The 23,367-nt window shown below is 32.1% G+C and overlaps 1 pseudogene; it reads left to right on the top strand.

Annotated features, from left to right (window-relative positions):
- Positions 1–3,212: 3,212 nt before the first annotated feature.
- Positions 3,213–9,239, top strand: LOC113687939 (uncharacterized; annotated as a pseudogene).
- The last annotated feature ends 14,128 nt before the right edge of the window (positions 9,240–23,367 follow it).

Here is a 23,367-nt window from a genome sequence, read left to right as displayed (position 1 = left end):
TAGTTCACAATATAATTATAAACTTTGACTGAATTTGGATGTTTTAGGAAGGGGGAAATGGGCATGTTCTTGTAGATTTCAATTTTTACAATTGAATTATTTGCCTATGATATGATCACAAGTTTAACTTAAATGTAGTTGCGATAATAGAAGATTCTCGAAAGAAGACTTTGAAAGGTGGCAATTGAAAATGAGTGGAAATTGATGGGGAATTAACTAGTTATTTGGATACTTGAGTTTTACCTATTTTTGTATCCGATTGTTTTATAATTAGTTTTTCTTATAGTTTTTACATAAATTTGAATTATTTATTCTTATGGTTCTTCTCTCTTCTAACAATACGATAAATTTGTATAATTTTTTTTTTATCCATATGGACTAACTTAGTGTTTAAAAACTTTAACTATTAACTGATAGATTTATCAATATTGCTGGAAATTGAATATTTGTTGATGCATAAATAAATTGCTAAATTTTTTTGTACTTAATTAAGTAGGAATATGTAACTATGTCTATGGTTATTATAAAAATTGTTATCATCTAAAAAAATATCCATACACAAAATGGTAGAATATCTATTGATTTTTTTATATGTGTTATAATATTTGATGAATATTATTATATTATAATAAAAGTATCTAACGAAGTTTTTAAAAATTAGTATGACAATTAAGTATAATTATTACATTAATTTTATAAAATTAATATGAATGAGCTTGTAAGATCATCATTAATTTTTTATTTAAATTATTCATGCTTGCACGAATTCATAATAAATTTTAAAAAAATAAACCATGCCAAGGCACAGGCAAAATAATGCTAGTTTAGATTAATGTTGTACATGTATAGAGTCATAAAATCGGTTTGGTGCACTAGCAAACAGAAGGGGACATCCAAAGTATTAGGACAAGTTTGACATTAAAGTGGGAGATTTGTAGAGCAATTGAGCGTAAACAAATGAGGTTGAGGAAAAATTTATATCAAATGCAATACAATCATAAAGCCTGTGACACATTCGTTAAAATAAGAAATATTTATTTATTTGAGGTAGTCTAATAGCAAACCAAGGGAAAAAAATATGAATGATCCGCAAGGAGGAAAAATGTCATTTTACTTTAAATAAAAGTATGATTGGATAGGGGTTTAGTTGACCAAAAAAAATTAGACTAATATCGTAATTTGGTGCAGTCTAATAGCAAACCAAGGAAAAAAAAAATACTGAGTATGTGGGTTTGGTGAAGCCAAGAAATAGGTTGTTTGGATAGAGTATTATTTGAAATATTATTTGGAATAATTACTGTAGCACTTTTTGTGATGTGATGTATGTGAGATATAAAGGTAATTAGAAATATAAAAAGGTGGGTTGAAAAATGTGTTTATGATGCAAGCGAAATATTATTTGAGATAATTGTACTAACTAATACAATCAATGTGTGCAGACCACATGGTGCCGTCCTGTCATTTCTCTCCCTTCTTTCAACACCACGCATGCTAAAAACATACTGCACGACCCTACCGCTAATACAAACAATGTGCATGGACCAGCCTTCCTTTTTTCAACATCACGCATGCTAAAAGCGTACTGCACGGCCCTACCGCTAATACAAACAATGTGCGAGGACCTTCTTTTAACACCGCACATGCTAAAAACGTACCGCACGACCCTACCGCTAATACAAACAATGTGCACGGACCAAGGTGATTGGCTAGTCCGCGCACATTATTTGTATTAGCGGTAGGGTCGTGCAGTACGCTTTTAGCATGCGCGGTGTTGAAAGAAGGGAGAGAAATGATCCTTGATTACCAGCTTGTATATATTAAAATCCGTGATTTGATTTATAATTTTAATAAAGGTTATAAATATTAACAATGGAAAATTAACCTTATTAGGAAGAAACTGCAAAATAAGGGGGACTTTGGTCATTATAATAGCAATCCTATTTTACCTAATTCCCAACCAAGCACTAGATAAGTTGGATTGTTAATCCGGAAATGACTCAATCCAAGATTGATAACCCTATTTTGAGTTACCCTATTTTAATTAGCCTGTCAACCATATTGATCCAAAATTCAAACAATTAGGGTAAACAAATATAAAATTCAAATTGTTTGACTAACTCCATTTTGATTTTGGCCATTACATAGTATCAAATTCGGCCCACTAGTTATACTTCTAATGACAAGTACAAGTACGATTTGTCTATTTGATTTTTGGGTATCTAATTTTACTTGTTTTACATCAAAATTTGAATGATAAAGCCATCCTAGAATGTTGATTACCAAATCAAGTGCTTACACTTCTTAAGAGAACAAATAAAACGTTGCCGGACTTGATCACTTAACATATACCAAATGGCCAACTTTAGTTGATAACATGCTGCCCACTTTGACACTAAATAATTACTGCTAAACTCAATGTGTGTCCACCAATACTCATGGCTTATATAGAATGTAATTATGCAATAAATGATAAAACATCACCACCGAGAGCCTTAATTGCAAGCATAGTCATTCATCGAAGAATGGGAGCCAGCAAATTGCACATGTCTCGAGGCATTTGCCATAAAATTTTGCTTTCTTCTATCGAATTGCAATAACCAGTTCATGCTTTAGTACCAAATGGGTTATTATTCATTGGGTCGAAGATATATGAGTAATTATCCATGTTTCAATTAACCTTATCCAAGTGGATAAATATATCCATTTAAATTGCTGCCACGTGAGAAATTTGCCCTTATATCTCCGCACGTGAGCCAATTGCCCATTTTTTCTACCCCGTTTTTTCGTTCTTTATTTTCTCCTGATGTTGTACGAAATTAATTTGACAAGTTCCTGTTTTTCCAAGCGGTTTTGTCAGTCTAATGACATTTTTGTGGTAAAGACCACTCTTAACATACTGTATAACTATCTCTTGTCTTACATATATATAAAAAGCTAAGACTTCTACTCCCAGGTTTAGCCACGTGGTAGGCTGAGGGAAGGGATAAAAATTTTCTTCCGTTTATGCCTTGAGAATCTTTATTAGTTCTCCGAACAGTGTATCACTGTTGAGGTTATTTTTGTCTTTTCACATGAAATTACTATCTTGCCCAGATAACAATAACTAGTCCCAAAACAGTAACTTACTATTGAGGGCTATTTTTGACTTCTCGCGAATAGCCTTTTGCTTTATTTCTCAGTTGTCATCTTTTCTCAGACGTAGTTGCCATCATCTCTGTTGTTCTTCACTTCTTTGTCTCTGTTTTCAAAGACAAGAAGTCATAGGAGTCAAAAAGTCAAATAAAAATCTGGAAGTGCACCGATGGCAGGAAAGCAAAACACTCCCTTTCTACTTCATTTTACAACTTTAGCCCATCATCTTTTGTTTTCTTCTTCCTTTCTGTCTCTCGTTGTTTCCCGTTAATTTTTCTTTCAGCTTTCTTTTCTCCCACAAAGAGTCAATTATGGCTGCCCATCCATATCCGAACTGTGGGATTGTTCCACAAAAGATGATAATCCTCCTTTCCTTTTCATTGTTCCCGTTTCTTGGACTATTCTTCTCATCTCTCAATCATGTGATTATTGCAAAAAAGACATTTTTGCAGATTTGATCGATTTTCCAGTTATGATGACAGATAGGCTTCTTAGCAATTTAGGTCTTTACGTTTTGGGGAAATATGGAATCAGAAAGGGAACAGACATATTTATCACTCCTTATTTTGTCTTGCAATCTGAGCTTTTACTATTGGAAGGAAATAGGAGCAGCAAAAAATCCCACCTTGCTCTTCGCTGCTTTTTCTCTGGTGCCTTCTTGGGTAAGACAGATTTTTTCTTTACTTTTTGTTAATTTCTTTACATAACAAATAACAATAGTAGATAAATAAAGAAACTAATGTATACACATTATTGATCATAGTCTCTTTTTGGATTTTATCTTTGTTGACAAGGTTTGTTTCATTTTTTTAAGTTTTTGATTAGATGTTCTTCATTTTGTTATTTCTTTTTCTCATCTTTTTTATTAAATGATGTTTTGATGTTTGAGTTTTTTTTTTGGTTGGTGGTGTTTGTTTTGGTTGCAAGCAAATACAGATGTTCAAACAAGTCAAGTATGTGAAATCTCATAGACTAATGACTATCAAGCGTTTGATGAAATGTCTATATGAAACTTGGGATAATTAGCAGAGAAAACGTGGAGAGAAAGATTACACAGGAAAATTCTATTTTGCTCTATATCCTTTTTTTCTTCTACGGCCAATTTTTTTTGTGTTTTCTAGGGCACTTTATCTTTCCTTTTCGACCTTTTTTGGTTCTGATCTTGATCTCATGTTGCTCATTCTATGTTGACGTTCGCTATATTTTTGCTGGTGATAGATGTCAGATGGAAGTTTAATTTTGATCTTTCAGTTTGATTTTTGAAAAATTTTGTTCATTCTTTCAACCTTTATATGCCTTTCAAGTTCAATTTGGTCCATGTATACTTTCAACTCTTCATCTTTTCGTTACTTTTCCAGAATCTTTTTTGTGGCTGAGCTAAGATTTCTTAAAAATAACTTTGATGTCTATGCCTTTTGAGGAACATGATTACATAGGCTTATCAGAGGTTCCTGCAATGGAAAGTTCTGAAAAGAATAATGCTCTGCCTTTGGGAGATAAATAAGAAAATAAAATGATGCATTGTCCTGCGTGCTATGGGAGAGGTCTAATTGCTCAGAGATGGGTTTGATACAATGTAAAGTTGTATTCCATACTCTGACTTTGTTGTATCTGTAGGAAGAGTTCATACCATAAACTGAAAGTTACACACTTCACAGTTTAGCTATGTTAGGCCCATCTTGATCGTTAGCAGCTTTCTCTCTGCAATTATTGTTATCGGATATAAGTTTTTCTATTTAGCTGGTAGCTTGTCGAAAAATCTCCATGCAGATGCTTAAAATGTAATGGGAAGTGTATGGTGCCTTGAGTAACTTGTGGTTCTTGTGGGCCTATCAAATGTGTGACGTGCATGGGTGGTGGTTCTCTTTTGACTTGCAAAGTGGCTGTTATGAGATGGTATGGCCTATGTTGTTTTGCACAATATATTTGGCATGCCATATCTCTTACAGACTTTAGGACATAACTAAAAGAACATTTTGGATTTAGTTTAAAAGAACATAACTAAATGAACTTGTTATCATGACAGGTAAATTGATTTTGAATCTAGCCTGAAGCATTTTGGGAGAAAAATTGTTAAAATGCTAAAAGAACATAACTAAGTAAAAGTTGGGGTTCAGTTTGTCATTAAAAGTTGGTCCCTATGCATATTCCTCACAGGTAAGGGCCATTTAGTCCATGATCCATTGGACAGTCAGTTCAGGGCCAGATATTGAAGCAGTGCCATCTGATTTCTTTTGAATAATTTTATAACTACTTTTTCAGTTTGTTGGTTCATTCAAGAATGGCAAGTATGTTGGTTCATTCAAGATCATTCAAGAATGGCAAGTCAAGTATTCACAGAATCTTCATTGGACAAACTTAAATGTGCTAGGCTTGAAACCCTCCTTTGAAGTAATTGTCATGGATGGCCAAGTATACCCTGTGGACATGCGTACTAGGCCACTTAAGCCTACAACAACTTTGGCTTGTGATTTATGCGTTTGGATGCTATGTTGAGATCCCTACCAAAGCTAAAAGAGCTTTAGTGAACCCGACCAGAAAATGTGAAATCACTTTGTCCACAAGATTTATTGTTTCAGTTTTGTTGTTTCTTGCATGGCATTCCTTCAAGTTATGTTGTTTGCCTATTTCAATCTGCCGCATAGTTGTGCCATGATGGAGAAATAAAGGAAAACATAAGTGTTTTAAGTACCGATTATGCATTTTGTCTGTGTTTTTGGCTGTCCAGGAAGACACTTTCAACTCGGAAAGTGAGTGCAACAAGTAGAGCTGCTACAGTTCCTGACGATGTTTTCCACAGAGTGCAAGGCATCCAGTTGTGCAATACCCAAGCCTACCAATGCACTCCTGCCTTTTTTGCCGATTCATTCTTCCTCAACAAGTTTTCCTCTGAAGTAACTGCAGAAAGGGCTTCGGTCCCTCATACTGCAAGGGTTATAGTGAGAGACATATCATCTCTGTTGTCCCAGTCACTCGTGTGACTATGGCCCATCATAATTGCTCTTTTAGTTTCTATATTATCGGAAACGGTAGAGAGGTTTATCTCAAGGACTATCCGGCTAGGTTCTGTTGGGGCCTGTGCCCATGCTTTGAGTGGTTGAAATCAGAAGTTGCTGTTGTTACTCTTGAGGTCCTTCACTTGCTAGAGTGAAATGATTTCCAGGGGACAGATATTTTAGTTTTTGCTCTAAATTGGGAAGATATAATCAGTTCAAACATGTTAATGGGTTATGCGTTGAGTGAATGAGCCATTGTACGAATCAAGTTTTTTTTGTGCTCATGCAAAAATAGAAGTTTAGCTGGTAACTACAACCAGAAATGCTAGCACATATAAAATGGTGCAAGTATTGCAATGAGTAAATGGTCCAATGAGGATGGTTTACATTCTGTATGCTGTCAACTATATTCTCTGCACAACAATTTCATCGTTAGACGTTCTATTCAACTTAAATGAATCATCATCTAATCAGATCAGTATTTTTTAAGGTTCCAAACGAGTAGTTTAATTTTTTTATGTTTAAAATTTATGATATGCATCTCCATACATCTATATAGGAAAACCAAATACCTCTCCTGCATATTTAGGCCAACACATTGGGCATTGGCACAGCCGAAAAAGTTTCTAGTATTTAGTATAAGATCTCTCCCTCTACTAGTTTTGACACCCGTGTCTGACAGTTCTACACTTTTCCTAGTTACTTACTCTTTACTGAAGGAAAGGTCCCACTGCCATAAACGCTTTTTGAAGTATTCTCTGGGTTAGATCAGAGAAGGTTATCGTTAATTTAATTTTCAAGATCCCATCTTCACACCAACTCTGGAAGTTTAGTTCCTGATTAGTGCTAATCATACCTCAATCTAGCTTCCTCTGCTTTCCTTCACATCTCCTCCTCTCTCAGTACCCATCACAAAGCTCATCTCAACTTCAAGTTCCCAGTCCTTTCCTTCATGTTACTCAAATCTCCAAAAAAAAAAGAGCTTGAAATATCAGATTAACAGAAAACCTTGCCCTTTCTCCCTCCCTTCCTCAGTTCCTCTCTTTCTGCATTCTGCAAAATTATTCGTCTTGTTGCTCACTATAATTGTCAAGATTCATTTTTTCTTGTTAATTCAGTGTCTGCGGTAAAGAATCATTCTCAGATCAGAGGTTAGTTAAGCTAATTGTTTAATTTCTCCGTCGCCTCTTTCCTCTGTTTTTGCAGACCCTTTATCTATTTTCTGTCAAGATCTAGTCTTTTGTTGAATTTTGCTGCCTTTTTTGATTTATGACTTCAATTTGATTCATTTTGGAAAAAGGGTTTTGCTCCAATGAAGGAATTAAATTCAGTAAGTGACCCAATTGGACAAAACCTAATAAAATTCATAAGCAATGTGTGTTTTTCAATTTTTGTATTCTCAGTTCTCATAGTTACCGTAATTGCAATAACATACCAGCCCCCTGATCCATGGGAGTCCTCCAAAGCCCTCACTAAGGTTTTTACACAAGTTGAAAATGCCGCTTTTAAAACTGATACTTCTGTACTTAAAACTGGTGAGGATATTGCTGAGTCTCCAAGATTAGCTCCTGCAGGGGCAAGTGTATCTATTACTGAAGATGTGATTGAGAGAACTGAAGCGGATCTTAAAAATGTGAGCTTGAAATCTGGTTGTGAAGGTACAGGTGTTGATAACTATAGAGAGGTTCAACTTGAGGGCCTTTAGGTCCCTTGCATTTTTAGATTATCAACATCCTGTTAACGGTTCGGCGCCTAATGAGTGTGATGTAGCGTGGAGGTTTAGAAATAAGAAGGAGAAATCTTGGAGAAAGTATAGGGTTGTCAGAAGGTTTATGATTGGGTTCAAGGATGATTGCAGTTATAAGGTGATCCATGCAGGGCGTTGGCACTCAGGTTTGAATGCCCGCTGTACTAGGATTCGAACAAATGCCACTAGAAGTGGTCTGAGAAACAAAACTGCCCCTGTTGTTAGAGATGATGAAATAAATGATACGCTTCCGGTGGTAGGATCAGATTTGGCATTTAGAAATGGGAGATACCTGTATTATTCACGTGGCGGGGATTATTGTAAAGGAATGAATCATTACCTATGGAGCTTTTTGTGCTCTTTAGGTGAGGCTCAGTATCTGAATAGGACATTTGTGATGGATTTGAGTATTTGTTTGTCCTCCTCTTACACTCAGAGTCATAGGGATGAGGAGGGAAAAGATTTTTGGTTCTACTTTGATTTTGAGCATTTGAAGGAGACACGTCAGTTGTGGATGAGGAGGAGTTCCATAAAGATTGGAAGAGATGGGATAAAACACATAAAAAGAAAATCCCTGTGAGAAAGGTTGCAGATTATAAAGTTACACCAATGCAGTTGAAAAAAGATAAGAGCACTATTATATGGCGCCAATTTGATGCTCCTGAGCTGGAAACTACTGGTATCAGGTCTGTGAAGGTCCAGCAAGTAAATACATCCAGAGGCCCTGGCATGCACTTTGAAATCAAATAGACTAATGAATATAGTTATGGCAATTAGTGGAAGCATGGACTGGGACTATGATGCAGTTCATGGGGTTCGAGGAGAGAAGGCACAGAATAAGGAACTATGGCCTCATCTTGATGCTGACACATCTCCGGAGGCGCTTGTTCAAAATCTGCAAACAGCAGTTATGCCTTGGAGGCATTTGTATGTTGCTACTAATGAACCATTTTACAATTACTTTGATAAGCTGAGATCTCATTACAAGGTTCATTTGCTTGATGATTACAAGGAAATGTGGGGAAATATGAGTGAATGGTACAATGACACAAGGCTTTTGAATGGCGGGCACCTAGTTGAGTTTGATGGATATATGAGAGTTGAGGTGGACACTGAAGTCCTTTACAGGGCAAAGACAAGGGTTGAAACGTTCTATAACTTGACAAACGATTGCAAGGATGGAATTAATACTTGCTGAACCAGTTGGAAATCTCTGCCATCGCAGAATCCTGAACAGGTTGGATAGAATCTTTATTTTTTTTTTCTAGATTTCAGCTCAAAACATCTTTTGCCTGTTTCACCTTTTGTATTTTGTCTTGAAAGAGTATACTGAGTTTATTTCAGGGTGCTGTTGATTTTACTCATTCATGGTACATTATTGTATTGATTGACCGTCTCTTGGTCTTATCATGTATCTGTACGATAGATAGATTTATTTCACAGCTGTCATTCTCTTGTAATCTGCTTCAATCCGCATCTCCTTTTTGTTTGCTTTACTACTCTCATAATCTAACATTGGCTGTATCTAATGATGAACTGCGTGGTTAGTCAAATATGTCTTAAATAGTTGGTAGTTGCAAGCTCATCTGAAGAGTTGCTTATTTTTTTCTTAGACTTTTTGCAAATCCTTGGGGTTTTAGAAAATTGGTCCTAATAACATAGATCCTCAGGGGTCAAAGATTTGGAGGAGATTTTAAATGGAATACCACACACAATTACTCAGCAGATGAATGATAGCTTGACCAAAAAGGTGGAGGAAAAAGAGATTAGGGATGCTGTTTTTTCCATGAACCCAAATAAATCCCCAGGTATGGATGGCATGAGTCCCCTTTTTTTCCAGCATTTTTGGCTCATTATCAAAGAAGACATTATCAATGCCATTCAAACTTTTTTTCACACTGGGTTTATGCTAAAGTCTGTGAACCATACAGTGATCACCCTTATTCCTAAAACAGACAATCCAACAAGTTTGAAGCATTATAGGGACATTAGTCTTTGTAAAGTCATCTACAAAATCATTTCCAAAATCTTGGCTAATAGGATTGAAAGGGTCTTAAATGTCTGTATTAGCATGAACCAGGCTGCCTTTGTACCAGGTAGACAAATTCTTGAAAATGTCATTATCTCTCATGAGTTTCTGCATCACTTAAAAAATAAAAGGCAAGGAAAGAATGAGTATTTTGCTCTGAAACTTGACATGTCTAAGGCATATGATAGGGTGGAGTGGAAGTTTTTGCAGGAAATCATGTAAAAGATGGGATTCTCTGACAGGTGGATTAGCTGGATTATGAGCTGCATCTCCACAGTAACATATTCTTTCAATGTTAGTGGGCAGCTAAAAGGTTTTGTAACTCCTGAAAGAGGGATTAGGCAAGGGGATCCTCTTATCTATTTCTACTCTGCTCAGAAGGATTCACCAATTTACTGCGGAAGGCAGAGGAGGAAAAAAGGATAATAGGAATGCGAGTAAGTAGAAGAGGACCATCAGTAACACACTTGTTCTTTGTTGATGATTTTTTGATTTTCAGCAAAGCAGACCCTAAGGAAGCAGCTGAATTGAAAGAGATCCTCAGGAAATATGAGTGGGGTTCGGGACAAATGATAAATCTAGAAAATCCTCAGTGTTTTTTAGCAAAAATGTGTCACAGGCAGTTCAGAAGAAGGTTTGCTAGCATTTTGAGAATATCCAAGCTGTATCCCAAGGCAAATACTTGGGATTACCAATGGTGATTACAAGGACCAAACAACAGTTTTTTGGCTTCATTAGAGATAACTGTGGGAGGAGGATGAAACAATGGCAAAATAAGCTGCTCAGTGATGCTGGAAAGGAAGTACTACTCAAAGCTATGACAATGGCTCTTCCAGCATATGCTATGTCTTGTTTCAAACTACCAGTCAGATTGTGCAAGGAGCTGAGCTCAATGATGTCAAATTTTTGGTGGGGAGAGAAGAATGGGAAGAAGAAAATACATTGGTGCTCATGGCACAAGCTTACACAGGAGAAAGAACTAGGTGGATTGGGGTTCAGGGACTTGCAAAATTTTAATAGAGCCATGCTTGGGAAACAAGTGTGGAAATTAGTGACAGATCATGACTCACTGGTGGCGAAAGTCTTGAAAGCCAAGTACTATCCCAGACAGTCCATTTTCAGATGCAAGGTACCACACAATGCTTCATGGATCTGGCAGAGCCTAGTAGGGGTGAGGGAAATGGTGGAAAAGGGAACTATTAAGAAAATTGGAAATGGCAAAAATACAAGAGTGTGGGAGGACAGATGGATACCTGAGAATCCACAAGGGAAATTGATAATAGTGAAACCTCAGAAATGCGTAGTCCAAAAAGTAGGAGACCTGATTCACAATTTCAAAAGGAAAAGGCCGCTTATCTTTAAACTGTTCCAGGAAGAGGAAGCAAAGAAGATGCTAAGGATTCCAATCAGCCTGGCAAATAGAGATGATTGTTTCTTTTGGCCATATAGTGGAAATGGACAGTACACTGTTGCTTTTGCATATAAAGAGATCAGTAGACAAAGAAGCTTACAACAACAACAAAGAGAGGTAATAGGAGAAGGGCCAAGCTGGGGGAAGGAAAAGCTGTGGAAGCATTTGTGGAAGTTGAAGCTGTTTATATGGAAATGTATGAACTCGGCTTTACCTGTCAATGAAAAAATCTATACCAGAACCAGAATGGGAGACCTGATTTGCAAGAGATGTGGGGAAGACATAGAAACAGTGGAACACCTATTCTTCCATTGTAGGTTAACTAAGGAAGTGTGGCGACTGTCACCACTTCAATGGGATGGATTGGAGGAATATACGGGAAACTTCAGTAGATGGTGGAGCATTTTGATTGAAGCAAGGTACAGGTAAGCAGGGATGGATCATATAGCACTCATAGTAAATATTTTGTGGCAACTGTGGAAAGCTAGAAATGATAGGGTCTTCAATTCAATGGATAGATATCCATTGAAGACCATAGAGAAAGCTCACAAGGAATGGATGGAATACAATAAAACTAAAGAGAAGGAAAGAGAGATGAGCATACCAGAAACAATAAGAGCAGAGATGAACCAGCAAGAGGAAGGGGGTGGACATGATAGAATATATATCAATTTAGCGATTAAACAACAAGTGGGAACCAAGAAGCTGGGACTTGGCATCGTGGCAGAACCAGTGTTTTGAAAATCGGACCGGACCGGCCGGTTTGACCGGTTGAACCGTGAACCGGCCATGGCACCGGTCCGGTTCTATGGTAGTTTGACTTTGTCAGAAAATTGGTCAAACCCGATCAAAACCGTGAAAATTGCTGAACCGGATCGAACCGGATTGAACCGATTTTCAAGGTTCTCCTTTTTTTTTTTTTAAGTTTTGCAAAATGTTTCTATCAAGATTCGAACTCAAGATTTTTGTAACAGAAGACTAATATAATAATCATTGCATCATCATATCTTTTTTTTTAATAACTTATATATATAAGACAAATATCCATATTTCTTTTTTTCATTTTTCTTACAAAATCTCATTCTCTCATGACTCTTTTTTTTTAATCTTCAACTCTCTCTCTCTCTCTCTCCTCTTTTTTTTGTCATTCCCTTTTTAATCAAACCTCTTTAGTTTTAATTTATTGATGTTTTCTTCCATCTTTTTAATTTTATTTTTGTCCATTAAATTGAAAAAAAGTTAAAAAAGAATTATTTTTTTAACCCAAATTATTTAATGCTACAACCATTCACTTTTATCTTATTTTTTGTTTCTTATCAAGTTTGCATTTCTATTTTCGATTCTCTTGACTTCTTTCGAATTCCAAACTTTCTTTTTAAATTGCAATCTCTAAATCCAAAAGACGTAAATTAAAATTTAAGTTCACAATGTCAAATTCTCATAGATGTGAATTTTGTATAATTTCAAAATATTGTGATATTTTTGGGTTAGATTTAAGATTATTTTGGTAGATATAATTGAAATTGAAATGAAATTTATTTGTTTTAACTTATAATTAAAAAAATTTATTTTTGAAAATTCAAGTTATTCAAAAATAGTAAACTTTTCATCATATAAAGTTTTAAATTAGTCTATTGCATGTCTTATTTTGTGCATATATATATATATTTATATAAATTATTTTTTTTAAAAATTCATTGAACCGAGGTTGAATCGGTCCGATCGGTTGAACATCGATCATTTCACTTCACCAGTTCAATTGACGGTCCGAGTTTTAAAACATTAGGCAGAACATTATGACAGACAAGTGGTAGCTCAATGGGCCATGCAAGAGTATAGCTCAGGGAACACACTTGAAGACCAATTGATGGCACTAAAACTTGCCTTATGCAAAGCTAGTGAATGTCAATGGGCTAAAATCCAAGTTCGAGTTCCACAGCAACACTTGTTGAAGATGATCAAAAGCAACAGGGCCAAGGGTGTGAGCTTGTTTTCTCATCTAGAAGACATTAGTAGTTTAAGCTCTATGTTTGTGGAATGCTCATTTATTCTGTCTACCAATGAAAATAGTGATACAATAGTCATATAAGCAACTATGCTCTAAGCATACCTTTTGATGAGGAGTGGATCAACCCTCAGTGCTTCAATGCACTTGTATAGCTCTTTGAGAGTCTTTTGCTCACTAAGTGTATAGTTCTTAAATATCATCAATGAAAAGTTAACGTTTTCGGAAAAAAAAAAAGAAGACAAACATTTCGGAGGAAGCATAATTCAAAGAATTATATGTAAAATGTAGGGACAACATGTTTTGTCCATGTGAAACATGACACATAACGTCAAGCTGAAATGAAAACGTGTTAGTAGCGTAGAGCACTAATAGGTAGTGTTTTGAAACCCGAGTTGAATTGGACGGTTCAACCGATTAGATCGCGAACCGATCACGGCTTCGGTCCTAGCACCTACCACTTACATCATTTTCACACTTTTTTAGGGACATTTGAGGGGATGTTGCAGCAGCATTTTGGGAGCTCAAAGACTGCTTTTTCTTGATTCTCTGGCAACAAGAAACAACTAGAAATATAGGAGTCAAGACTTAGTTTTCTTCTTGAACATTTTTTTCTAGCTTTTTTAGTTAGCTTAGTCTTTCATTTTGTTGGAGAATTCTTGGAGAACTCTTGATGTGCTCAATATTTTGAAGACAATGAAGATAATGGAAATTGAAAACTCTTGTTTCTTCAATTGAATGAGTAATTTTTTCACTCCTTCATTCTTTATTGTTGGATTTATGTTTGGTTGCTGATAGGTTGCAATTTTGTTATTAAATTTATGATTATTTCTCCCTTGATTTTAGCCAAATATTGTATTAATGGATAAATTCTACTCATATTTGGTAATTGGTACTAATTGTAGGACTATGACGAGAAAAGAAGTAAAAAATGGTTTAATGAAAATTTTTACAGTTCTTTGCGGGTGCGATCAAATCCTACTGTCAAGTCTCGGAGGATTGAGATTTTAATACGCGTGGTAGTATCCTAGTTCGAGTCGAAGTTCTTAGAAACATGTTTCCTTATCTGAGATAATTGGTCTTTCATTTTGTATTAAGAAACAAATAGGTTATCTTTTATCAATTTAGGGAATCTTCTTTTCTTTGGAGAAAATTAGGAAGTATTAGTAGTTTAGGAAAGTAAGAGACGTGAGAACAAGGAAGTCTTCTTGTTTGTGTTGGCTTTAAAGATTAGTTAGATTAGTCTCGGCACCAAGGAAGAACAAAGAGTTTTTCTCTTCGTCTTTTCTTTTCTTTTGCTCTTTCTGTTGTTGAACCTCAGGCAACTTTCATCAATGAAATTGCTTGAGTTATTTTTAATGGAAAGCAATTAATCCCTTTTTCTAGTCAAGGGTCAATTTGAAGACACGGTTCCAAACATCTGTTAAATTGAATCATTTTTATTTATTCTTTTATTCATTGATGTTTGTACGTCTTCTGCTATAACTTCTTATGATTATTTTGTTATTCGAATGTCAAAAGTCCGATATTTGAATTAATCTAATAATCTATTGCCATATTAATCAATTAAATCTGTTATTATTTGATTGATTAATACTAATGGCTACTAGCGTGATTGGTCTCATATTAGGGAAACATATGATCTAACTTAAATGAACCCTCGTAGCATTTTTGTCAGTTAGGATTGAGTTTTTCTAATTCTTAATACAATTAGGAAATTAAATCTTATGGTCGTACTTAGAGTTATTTCTTGATTAGGAAAATAATTAACGGTCGTACCTTGACTATCGATAAACTAAGGAAAAGTTGGCTGTCAGAATTTTTTGATGGTTATAACTAATCTATTAATAAGTGATTGAATCATCCTTGCATCAATGATTAGTTATGTGGATCATATCTAAAAAATTGTACCTTTGACTAGAGTCATATTTATTATTGATTTAATTCTTATTTATTTTTTTAATTGTTTCTTTAATTGGTTAGTGAGTTATTTCTAAATTGTCTAAAATTCTCCTTGCTTTAGGCTCTAAAAAAAGACAAATTTTTTCATTCCCTGTGAATTCGACCCTACTCACCGTTATATACAAAACTTTGTATTTTATTTGAGTAAGTTTTTATTATTACACAGGTTTGACACTTATCAAGTTTTGGCGCCATTACCGAAGAGTGGCGTTTGATTAATTTATTTTTTTTGAGTTAATCTTATTTTTATTTTTATTTTTCTCTTTTTTTTCTAGTTTATGGTTGCTACCATTCAATATTTTGGTGATAGATTGGATTTTATTCCTAAAAAGGGTAATGAGGTTCGTGTTTTTTCTAATGATCAACATTTAGATGCCTCTCATGTAGAAAAATTAGCTGTTGCATTTTGTGAAATTTGTTATGTTTGGGTCATTCAACCGACATGTATCCCATATTTCAAGACAAGATGACCTGAGTGCCCCAATTAATACTTTTGGAGTTTTCCAACCCTGTATCAAATATGGGATGACCCTTATTCAAACGTATGTGATCAAGAATAGTGGGACAACTTTAACTTTAATTATGCAGCAAGGCCAACATGTTCTCAATATCAATATCAACAGCAACAACCATATCAATGTCATGCATGTCTTTTGAAAAAATGGTGGAATTAATAATTACTAACGCATATCAATTTCAACAAGAGACACAAATGAGAATTAGAAGGATGGAGGATCAAATGCGTCTGTTTGCATCTATAATGAGCAATTACTTTCTCCAATTTGTGAAGAATTGCACTCATAGACTATTATCGATCTTAAGAAAGATGAGAGTGCAATTACCCTGACAAATATTAAGGACTTGCAAGATTCTCAAGAAGAAAGATCTACAGATGCAGTTGAAAAAAAAGCTGAAAAGGAAGAACTGAAACCCCAACCTCAAATCGCTCAAGTGAACGAATCCAGTGAACAATTACCAAATGTGGTGACATCTCCTCCATTCCATGGTCAACATTCTCCCAACTCTTATTTTGTTTTTTTCGTGGACAAAAGACTACTACCAGACAAGCCGCGCCCGCACCTAATTAGCTGATTGGTTCTAAAGATATGTTCAGAAATTTCAAAAGACTACTAGTCGATAAGACGTGCCCACGTCTATAAGTCACGCTGAATTGGCAAGTTGAAAATTTTTGACCAGAAGACTCCTTATATTTTAGGCATATCCACGTCTAAAATGATTGAAGAATTTGGTGACTACTTTCATTCTATTGATTTTATCCTCATTTTTGCTCCACATCCTTAGTAGTGCAATATTCTCCTCAATGTTCAGGGAAGTTTTGTTCTCTCTTTTGCTTCATATTTTATTCTTTATTTCTTACATTGGGGATAATGTAAGATTTAGGTGTGGGGGATAGTATATTGGAAAAGTGTGTAGCCATTTTTGTTGAAGTTTTTGTTCGAAAATTTTGAATTTTATCCAATTTTTTGTCAATTTTCTGCAATTTTTTGGTTATCCCTGATCAATGATAGTTAGATTCGTAAATTTTGCTATTGTTAAGGTTTTATATGCTAATATGTTCAGTATGATGTGAAAAGGTCTAAGGGTGTCTCTCTGGTGAATATTTGAAATTTTATGGCTTTTGCACTTTTTGGTTAACTTCTCTAAACATTGTAAATATTTATTTGGCATTTTTTATATAAATTGGTTCAACTATATCTTAGTTCTCCATGTTTGAAAAATGTAGCGGACTTGTATGGTTTTTAATTTTGTTTTGGTACTTATTTGTAAATAATATTTGGTTATACTCTATTAGTTATCGTTACCTAATAACTGGGGGTTTTCACCAAAAGTGTCAACTTTCGCGTCAAAAAATAGCGAGAGGTATGAGTATATGGTTTTTAAGCGATAAGAGTTGAGTAACCAGACTCCTTCATTTGATAGATATCGGAGTTCGCGTCAAAAGTTTGAATGGTTAAAAACTAAACATTTTCCCTTAAAAAAATTAAAAAAAAACTCAAGTATGGGGATATTTTAGAAAAGCAAAAAGATGTGCTAATAGTGAAAAATATGGAAGTGTGTCAATGAATTGTTAGCCTGCTGATCCATGGATTTCAATGTTGAGATTTGGCTTAATAGTCAAACCGTTTGCTGACGAATGCCAGTTGAATATTTTATAACTTTGGATTGGCTAGTCAGAAATTGGAAAAGTATTTTGTTTAGAAGGTAACCACAGAGATATTTCTTGGAGATTAGCCACTAATATTTGACACGTGTTTTAATTGTACCTTGACAATAGATGATTTGAGTGGTAGCTATTGTTTGAATTCGATTACTTGATTTGTTATTCTCATGCTTGAGAACAAGCATGATTTAGGTGTGGGGAAATTGATATGTTGCATTTTTATTATTAAATTTATGGTTATTTTCCCCTTGATTTAGCTATATATTGTATTAATAGGTAAATTCCACTCATATTTGGTAATTGGTGTTAATTGTAGGAATATGACGAGAAAAGGAGTAAAAAGTGGTTTTTTTTAATGAAGAATTTTAACAGTTCTTTGTGGGCTCGTTCAAATCTTGCTGTCAAGTCTCGGAGGCTCGAAATTTTGCCACGCGTGACAGTATCCCAGTTCGAGTCGAAGTTCTTAGAAGCATGTTTCCTTATTTGAGATAATTGGTCTTTCATTTTGTATTAAGAAACAAATGGCTTTTCTTTCGTCAATTTAGGGAATCTCCCTTTCTTTGGAGAAAATTAGGAAGTATTAGTAGTTTAGGAAAGTAAGAGACATGAGAACAAGGAAGCCTTCTTGTTTGTGTTGGCTTTAAAGAGTCATCGTTGCTTTTAGTGAAAAGGGTGATTAGTCTCAGCACCAAGGAAGAACGAAGAGTTTTTCTCTTCGTCTTTTCTTTTCTTTTGCTCTTTCTGTTGTCAAACGTCAGGCAACTTTCGTCGATAAAATTGCTGAGTTATTTTCAATGGAAAGCAACTAATCTCTTTTTCTAGTCAAGGGTCAATTTGAAGACACGGTTTCAAATATATGTGAGATTGAATCATTTTTATTTATTTCTTTTATTCATTAGTATTCGTACGTCTTCTGCTTCAACTTCTTATGATTATTTTGTTATTTGAATGTCAAGAACCCTATATTTGAATTAATCTAATAATTTACTGTCATATTAATCAATTAAATTCGTAATTGTTTGATTGTTTAATACTAAGTGGCGACTAGCGTGATTGGTTCTATGTTAAGGAAACATATAATCTAATTTAAATGAACCTTCGTAATATGTTTGTTATTTAGGATTAGGCTTTTCTAATTTTTAATGCAATTGAAAATTAAATCCTATAGTCGTACCTAAAGTTGTTTCTTGGTTAAGAAAATAGTTAACGGTTGTACCTTCACTATCGATAAACTAAGGAAAAGTTGGCTGTCAAAACTTGTTGGGTTATAACCAATCTATTAATGAGTGATTAAATCATCCTTGCATCAATGATCAGTTGTGTGAATCGTATCTGAAAAGTTGTACCTATGATTAGAGTCATATTTATCGTTGATTTAATTCTTATTTATTTCATTAATTGTTTCTTTAATTGGTTAGTGAGTTATTTCTAAATTGTCTAAAAATTTCCCTTACTTTAGGCTCTAAAAAGAGACAATTTCCCCAATTCCTGTGGATTTGACCTTACTCACTGCTATATAAAAAAATTTGTATTTTATTTGAGTTGATATTTATTATTACATAGACTCAACACCTATATTTATTATTGCACAGACTCGACACCTATCAATTGCATTAAATCCTTAAGCTTTTCTATTCTATCTACTATGTCTAGCTAAGCTAAATATTATTGTTTTAGGGTAGATAAATCTATTTGTACCTTGATTATGGATTAATTGTGGTTACCAATTGCCATATCTTGTATTTGCTAATTCACTTACTTTGTGCATGAACATTTATGAATGCTTAATCATAATTTACAATTCATGTTAGTTATTATTAATATATGTGAGTGGTTAACAATGATGGAAATAGAATAAGCATAACCCAAAGAACACGAAAGTAATGGTACACTTGGATGGATTTTCTTCACATTTCTTCGTCTTAATGAAACCTTCACCTGTGATTTCACAATTAAAATTATGAGTATGCAAAATCAAAAAATTTCTATTTACCGACCGAATTTGAATTGAATTCGGAATTTTTGAAATCGGTAAATCAGAAATCGGAATTGAATGCGGGTTTTCCTAATTCATATATTTCGAATTTGGTTCGAATTCAATAATGGAGTTTTTCAAATCAGAATTTTCGATTTCGAATTCACAATTCAAAATCGAAAATTGAATACTGATTTCAATTTCAAATTCGTTATATATATATTTTATATATGTAATATAAAAATTATATAATATTATATAATATTATAAAATTTATGTTATCTAATAAATTTTATATATAATAATATATAAAATTTCCCGAATTGGGTGAAATCGGAATTTACTGAATTTGGAATTGAATTCGGTATGAATTTGAATTCGGAATTGGTGAATTCGAAATCAAATTCGATCGAATTCTCTGATGCCAAAATTTCAAAAAATTCGAAATTCAAAGTTCCGAATTACCGATTTCGAATCCGATGCACACCCCTAATTAAATTAGGGAAACTCTAGTGTTGGGAATAAGCAGTTCATCAGCAAAAGTGAGTCTTGATTCCTTGAGGAAAATGTATCTTTGGCAAGACAAGGGGTCCGTTTGGATTCTTGTTTTTGGACCTGTTTTTGAAAAACTGTTTTTCACAATCCAAATGCTACAGTAAATGTGTATTTCAAAAACAACTCCAAAAACACCAATATCCAAACAATATATCAAAAACAACTCCAAATACATATTTAATATGTTTATTTCAACTTATATATTTCAATTATGTATAGAATATATATATATTATATTAATTTAAATATATTTATTTATACATATTATAAATATTTTACTTTATATAAAATATATTTTTATATATTTATATAAATTATATAAATTATATATATTATATATATTATAAATATGTTATTATACATTTATATAAATGTTATATATTATATATATTTAATATATACATAATATATATTATATATATTGAACATTTATATAAATGTACATTTAAACATAATATATATATTTATGTATATTTATAATATACATTTATATTATGTATTATATATAATATAATACATTTATACATTTATATTAATATACATAATATTAATTACACATTTATACATAATATTAATAAATGTATACATTTATATTTATTACATTAATACATTTATACATAGTATTAATATATATTTATAATATATTAATTTATACATTTATATAATATTCATTTATAATTTATACACATTTATAATAATATACATTTATATATTTATAAATATATTTATATAATGTATTATATATAATATAATACACTTATAATACATTTATATATTTATTTATAAATATAATATATAATAAATAAATATAATACACTTATTTATTTATATATAATATATAAATTTATTTATAAATATAATATACTTATTTATTTATACATAATATATAAATATATTTATTTATAAATATTTATAATTGTATTATAAATGCATAAATGTATATAAATATAAAAACATAAAAATTATAAATTATAAATTATAAATATACATTTATATAATATTCATTTATAATTTATACACATTTATAATAATATACATTTATACAGTTACAAATATATTTATATTATGTATTATATATAATATAATACACTTATAATACATTTATATATTTATTTATAAATATAATATATAATAAATAAATAAATATAATACACTTATTTATTTATATATAATATATAAATTTATTTATAAATATAATACACTTACTTATTTAGAATAATATATAAATATATTTATTTATAAATATTTATAATTGTATTATAAATGCATAAATGTATATAAATATAAAAACATAAAAATTATAAATTATAAATTACAATATACATTTATATAATATTCATTTATAATTTATATATTTATAGTAATATACATTTAAACATTTATAAATATATTTATATTATGTATTATATATAATATAATACATTTATATATCAATATATGAATATATTTATTTATAAAAGTACAAATATATTTATTTATAAATATTTAAATATATTTATTTATAAATATTAATAAATGTATTATAAATGCATAAATGTATATAAATATAAAAATATAAAAATTATAATTTATAATTTATACATTTATATAATATTCATTTATAATTTATACATTTATAAATATATTTATATTATGTATTATATATAATATAATACATTTATATATTTTTATATAAATTTATTTATGTATAAATATTTATAAATGTATAATTATATATTGTTATAAAAATATAAAAATTATAAATTATAAAAATACTCGAAAATATGTTTTAAAAATACATCTAAAAATAATCCATAAAACATCTACAGTAAAAGTTTTTTATATAATTTTTGAAAAATAACCCCAAAAACAAGTAATCCAAACGGACTTGTATTTGAAAAACGAAATGCTACAGTGCTGTTTTTGAAAAACAACCCCAAAAACAGCTAATCCAAACGGACCCAAGAGTAGTTAGTGATAATTAACCACTTCATTGATAGTTTGGTACATTTAGTGGATTCCACACCCTAGGATGCTTGTGTTTAATTGAGATGCTCTAATTTCACTACTTTCAAGTGCATTGTTATAGTAATGTTATTGCTTTACTTTTGTTAAAAATTCTTGATAGTCTAAATAATAGAGGGAATTTTCGGCCTTAGTAGTTGGTTAGTGTTCCTCGTGGGATTTAACACCTCGCATGCTACAAAAGTGACTTGTATATTTGCTAACAAACAAGATAGTTGGTTATAACTTTCGAGTGCAAGTTTGAACCTCATTATAAATAAATTATCTGATCCACATTCATTTTTACCCTAAAAAAGCAGAATCTAATTCAAACTATATTCATTTTTCTCAAAAAAAAAAAGGAATCGAACCCAATCCATATCCATTTTTATCACTAAAAAGTGGGATCTAATCTTTTTGTACATTGAAAAAATGACTATATGTAGATCACGTGGTGATTTCATCCTGAAAGTGGTCAAAAACTTAGATTGGCATTAAATTTTGGCAAGATAAATTTGTAATGGACATAAAGTGAACATTTTAAAAATGAATGGTAAAAAATTCATTTGGTTAAATGTGAGAGATATTTTGAACGATTTTTCCATACTTTAATACCATAGCTTTAGGTCAACATAATCATATTATTTCAAAAATATACTAACTATGTCTCCTAGGCTCTTAGTCCCCCTTCTCAGTTAATCAACAATGCAACTAATAACCTTCTATTTTTCAACTTCCTTGAGAAATTTGAACAGAAGAAAAATGATACTATTTTTTATTGTATTTGTGAAATTTTATATTAGCAGAAAATAACAAAAAATAAAAAAAAGTAGTGAAAAAATGAATATAAAGCCCGTTATAGCTATAAAACAATAAAGAAAAAAAGAAGACGTATTACGTTTTCTGGATATTTACTTATTTTTTGACATTTAATTTCACTTTGGGTGAAAAACAAAAATATTCCTGTGATAAATCTAATACACAGAAAAACCCCCATGGTTTCAAAACGTACAACATGACACCTCATGCTTTTGAACTAAATTGTAAAGGTAACGGAATCTGTTAAACTTAACGGAAATGACTTATTGGAACCTAAAAAAAATTTATACTTAATTTTTAACAGATATGCCTATTCTACTCCTTAACCCTCAATTCTCTCTATCTAGAGAATAAAACAAATGATTTTTTTGACATGTCTTTTGCTTAATTATATAAGGGTATTTTGGTCATTTCGTCTATTTCTGGGTTTAACAGATTCTGTCACCTTTATAATTTAGTTCAAAGTATGGAGTGTCGTGTTGTACGTTTTGAAATCATGGGGGATTTTTTTGTATATTAAGTTTACCACACGAAGGTTTTTTTGTTTTTCACCCTTTCACTTTGCATATCT

This window comes from Coffea arabica, chromosome 1e (assembly GCF_036785885.1).
Source record: "Coffea arabica cultivar ET-39 chromosome 1e, Coffea Arabica ET-39 HiFi, whole genome shotgun sequence".
Lineage (NCBI taxonomy): Eukaryota > Viridiplantae > Streptophyta > Magnoliopsida > Gentianales > Rubiaceae > Coffea > Coffea arabica.
This window is presented reverse-complemented; position numbering and strand designations above follow the sequence as displayed.